This window comes from Geotrypetes seraphini, chromosome 10 (assembly GCF_902459505.1).
Source record: "Geotrypetes seraphini chromosome 10, aGeoSer1.1, whole genome shotgun sequence".
NCBI lineage: Eukaryota > Metazoa > Chordata > Amphibia > Gymnophiona > Dermophiidae > Geotrypetes > Geotrypetes seraphini.
Genome location: NC_047093.1, coordinates 146,623,858 through 146,628,972, shown reverse-complemented (window position 1 = coordinate 146,628,972; position 5,115 = coordinate 146,623,858). Strand labels below are relative to the sequence as shown.

The 5,115-nt window shown below is 57.7% G+C and overlaps 1 non-coding gene across 1 annotated transcript; it reads left to right on the top strand.

Annotated features, from left to right (window-relative positions):
* Nucleotides 1–4,630: 4,630 nt before the first annotated feature.
* LOC117368770 lies at nucleotides 4,631–4,797 on the top strand. The gene has a single exon (XR_004541019.1). It is a non-coding gene; the product is annotated as a U1 spliceosomal RNA (small nuclear RNA).
* The last annotated feature ends 318 nt before the right edge of the window (nucleotides 4,798–5,115 follow it).

Sequence of the window (5,115 nt, the reverse complement as noted above, 5' to 3'; positions counted from 1 at the left end):
AGCCGGCCCACCGCTCATCCCTTGATGAGCCCATTAGCCAGTAGCTCGGGATACCGCCACAGGCCTGTAACGCGTTACAGGCTCCCCCCCAAAAAAAAAAATTAACAGAGCTGCGGCTAGGCGACCAACACTCGCTCACAACAGGAGGCGAAGTCGTCCAACAACAAATCGCTGCCTATATCCGACAAATGCACCCGATCCCTGTAGAACAGCCCCGAACACGACAAATCCACCCAGTCGTGTCTTATCTGAATACCACCCCTTGCCTCAACCCATCGGCCCACTTGACGATTAACTTTTGCTAGCCCTCTAGTCCACCGCCGAGACGCCAACCGGCTCGGCCGAGGAATGATGTCGGACCAAACCAGCCGCACCTCCGGGAACCAACCCTGAGCCACCCCCAAATCCCCAATGATTAAGAACAGCCCCGCAGCTGAGACGAGGCTAGGAAATCCGCTAGCAGGATCTCCGACACGGGTCCAGGCGACCATCCCCGAGACTGAATAAATTTGGACACCAGTGCAAAGCCTCGATTGTACCGGGCCCACGTAGACGGGGCTACGGAGTGTTGCAATAAGCCCCAGATCCGTTCTCCACCAGGCTCCACAAATGCTCCGGCATCTGCGATCCCACCATCTTCGCTGCTGGCGCCATCTGCCGAAACTGCAAAAAGTGGAAACGAGAAAGAGCATCAGCAAGTTTGTTTTGTACCCCGGGAACGTGCCGTGCCCGAATAAAAAGGTTCAGACGCAAGCAGCGCACAATGAGCTCGCGCATCAATGCCGTCACCCGTAGACATTTTGCCGCCTGCCGGTTGACCACCTCAACCACTCCCATGTTGTCACACCATAACACGACTCGCCTATTCCGCAACCTGTCAGGCCACAACTCACAAGCCACCAGCAATGGAAAAAGCTCCAGAAGAGTGATATTACGGGTAATACCTGCCAGCCGCCAGGCCTTTGGCCAAGCTGCCGCGCACCAATCGCCCTGGAAATAGAGACCGAAACCGACGACGCCCGCCGCGTCGGACTGCAGTTCTAGATCCAAATTGGTCACCTCGGGCTGTTGAATTGGGAGAGACCCGTTGAAGCGTTCAAGAAAAAGTGACCACATCCTCAGATCTGCCCGAATCCCAGCAGAAATCCGCACAAAGTGCCTGGGGGCCCTTACTCCTGCTGTCGCTGCCACTAAACGACGTGAAAAGGGGCGACCCATAGGTAAAACCCTACAAGCAAAATTAAGAGACCCTAATAGAGACTGAACCAACCGCAAGGTAGGCTTGCGAGCTCCCCGTACCAGTGATATTAACTCTAACAACTTCCGAACCTTGCCCTGCGGAAGCCGAGTAATCATCGCTACCGTGTCTATCTCAATCCCCAGGAACGTGAGACACGTAGTAGGCCCTTCAGATTTTTCTGCCGACAGCGGAACCCCAAATTCCGCGGCTAGGCCCTCAAAAGTGGTCTTCAGTAGCCCGCAATCACCCGAATCCTCTCCCCCAACAAAAAGAAAATCGTCCAAATAATGAACTATCAAGTCCCTCCCAGCACGTTGAACCGTGACCCAGTGCAAAAAGGAACTGAACAATTCAAATAAGGCGCAGGAGATAGAACACCCCATAGGCAAACATCGGTCATAATAGAAGTCTCCTTCAAACTTAAAACCCAATAATGGATACGAGTCCGGGTGAACTGGCAACAACCGAAACGCTGATTCAATGTCCACCTTCGCCAGCAAGGCCGCTGGGCCCACTTGACGAATGAGACAAAGCGCGCTGTCAAAGGACGCGTAGCGTACCGAACAGAGATCGCGTGGAATGCCTTCGTTCACCGAACGCCCCGTCGGCCTGGATAAGTTGTGTATCAATCGATATTTGCCCGGCTCTTTCTTAGGTATGATCGCTAGGGGAGACACCACCATCACCGGAAACGGTCGATCATGAAAAGGCCCCGCTACCCGCCCCCGTTCAAGTTCTTCGGTCAACTTCCGTCGAACCTCCTCCCGCAGGTGAGCAACGGAGGAAGCGTTGGCAGTCTGCGCATTAGCTAACGGCAACGCATACGGTATCACAAAACCCTCGCTGAACCCCTTCAACAGAACGTCCGCCGCCCGTAAATCACGATACTTATCGAGCCACGGCCGCATGGCACCCACCTCTACCGGGGTAGGCAGCCCGCGGGACCCCGGCTCACTTAGCCGGGGCTGGAGGCAACCCGGCTCCCTTCTTGGGGCACTTGAGAGCTGAGTGACCCTGTCCGCACAGGGAACATACGTGTCGAAAACGACAATCGGTGAAGGAGCAGACTGATTTATTAAATTGCTAGCAAAGGCCCGGACCGCCCCCGGCACCTGAACCTCCGGGCGGACGAAAGGAACGCATCCCCCCTGCCGCCTGCAAAACCGGCTTGCTCAAAGGTCCAGTGCTCGAACCTCCCGGCTTCGCCATATGGGTGAGCCAGAGATTGATGTCCTGCGTGCCCCAGGACATGTGCCGATTCTCCTCCATCTTGTCTCGGAACGCCTCGTCGTAGTTCAGCCACGCCCAGCCTCCGAACCGCTGACAAGAATCGAGAATAGTATCGGCATACGCCAGCAACAGCCTGTAATCCTGAGGGCGCTCCTGTCCCCAGACACTGGCAAGCCGTAAGAACGCACGAGTCCAATTAAGGACGTTGCGGGAAATCGCGCCTACTTTAGGTTTCCCTCCCTCTTTCTTGCTCTTCTTTTTACGACTCCGCACCCTGCCCTCCAGTAGTTTAAAAATGTCCACGCACGCGCGTCTCCGAATCTTACGGCGCAGTGACCGAGGGACTTTCTCCCACAGCTCTGACAACGCTACGAGCGCAGGGGCGCCCCGATCAGCGCCCACCCGCGCCTGCTCCTCCCCATCTACCCACCGATGTGACCCTGAGGAGGAAGACGAAGAAGAGGAAGAAGAGGTTGAAGAACAGGAAGAGGAGGAGGACGAAGAAGAATCTCTGCCCCCCCGTCTCTTTCTACTCTTGCCCTTTTTCTTCCCCCGTTTTCCCCGAACACCAACCCCAGCCCCTAGGGCCATGTTACCCGTGATCCGGTCATCTCCAGGTCCGTGTCCGCCTCCAGCCGTTCCCGAAGTGGCGCCTTCCGTAGCAACCACCATAGCTGGACGCTGTTGGTCTCGAGCATGCTCCCCGCCACCGATCTGTGGGATTGCAGCCGTTCCTCCGCTAGACTGTCCTGTTGCAGAAGTCCCAGCCGTCTCGACAGGTCCCGCAGCGACGTCCTGTGGGAAGAAATCCAAACAGGGGCCAGCAACCGGCACAGTAGGCGGGTAAGTTAGTCCTATAGAACCAGCCCCAACATGAGGTCCCCCGCTACCCCCAGACCCCCCAAGCACCCCCGGGCCCCAAGGATAAGGAGGAAACGGAGGAGGGACTGACACCCAGGGATTACCACTCCAGGGAGCGCACCAGGGACCTGTAGACCAAGGCGACCACCAGCCCGCTGGGCCAGTTGGCGCACTACCACCCATTCCTGATGTCGGGACTACAGGAACCGCGGCAGCCTCGGGCGCACTCCCCCCCTGCCCGTCATCATGGGGAACGCGGGCACCGCATCAGACTCTCCCCCCGGCGCTCCCCCCCCGGGAGTGGGCACCTCCGAATGGGTACGCTCCAGAATATCCGAAGCCATAGCCCCAGGGTCCCCGACGACCGTAACCCTTCCGGCCGGCAAGGAACCCGTATTCTGAGCCCCCACTATAGCCGCGAGACTCTTCCCCCTTCCCGCAGCAGGGTTCTGGCTCCTGCCCCTGCGAGTCGACCCCGTACCGCGACCTGTAACAGGCGCCACCCCCACTACCTCCAGCGCTATAGCCGCCCGAGCCGATGCACGGGAGCGCCTCGGAGGCAGCTGCCTGCCCCCCCCCAGCCGCCGCACTCACCAGGAGGTGATCGTCCTCGTTGAGGGAGTCGCCTGCCAAGAAGGAAATCTCAGCCGGGTCTGCGGCGGCGGCCTGAGAATGCGCCATGCTCGACGACACGTGACAGATAAAATTTTTTTTTTTTTTATATAACCGCGAACGCGTACACGGCCGGCAAGCTACTTGGAGGCCCGACACGAGGCAAGAAACAAGGTAGGCCTCGCCCGCGCACTCGCACCCGGCCGGCAAGCTGCTTCGGAGGACCAAGACTGTTAGGGTCCTCTGAGAGCCTTGTCTTTTCTCCCTTCCCACCCACAATCCACTTCGGCTGCGACGCCTTCCAGCGGACCGCCCCCCCTCGGGCACGCTACCCCCGACCCCTCCTCTAGCCTAGCTAGTCCCATGGGCGACACAGCGGGCCACCCAGTCCCGTGTTAATGTCGCCCATCGAGACTAGCTCTCGGGCTTTTTATTAAATCAAACTGTTTTGATTTTAAAGTGAGCAGAGCATTTCTCATTAGAATTGGAAGACAATCATCAAGTTGGCAAGAGGAAATTTTTTTTCACTCAGAGAATAGTTACGCTCTGGAACGCGTTGACAGAGGACCCCACGCAGGATGTCCTCTGCCGCGCTTTAACCGGGGAGGGACTGTAGCCCTCGCCGGCCACCCTGAGCAAGGGTGCCCTGCCGGCACAGGCCCTGGCCCTTAGCTCGCCTCTTTCTTCATACTTACCTGGCAGGGGAGATTGGTCCATGATCCAGAAGGTGGCGCTCCCAGGGTGAGGCTCGGCCATTGCACTCGGGCTGTGCTGACCCCTGTGATTTCCCCACATGCGAGAAAGTTGACTGCATAATTTCTGGTAGTGGGGGATTGCGTGCGCGCTTTCCCCTGTTTTCTTCTCAGCTGTGGATCTAAGGACAGATTGCAAGTTAGAGGGGCCTGCATGGGGTGCATTTTATTGTGTTCCCTAGCTCTTCTGGCTTTTGCTTTGCTTTGTTGTTTTTTCTTTTGTAAGACTGCTGGGGTATGGGATACGTGCTGCGTTTGAGTTTGGCCCACTCTGCTTCACCCGCTCCCAGCATGCATTTAGGCAGACAGAGAGCCCTTAGCCCTGAACGTATGGTGTCATGCGGGGTCCCCGGGCAGCGGAAGCAGCAGCCCGGCGCTCGGACCCCACGCAGGATGTCCTCTGCCGCGCTTTAACCGGGG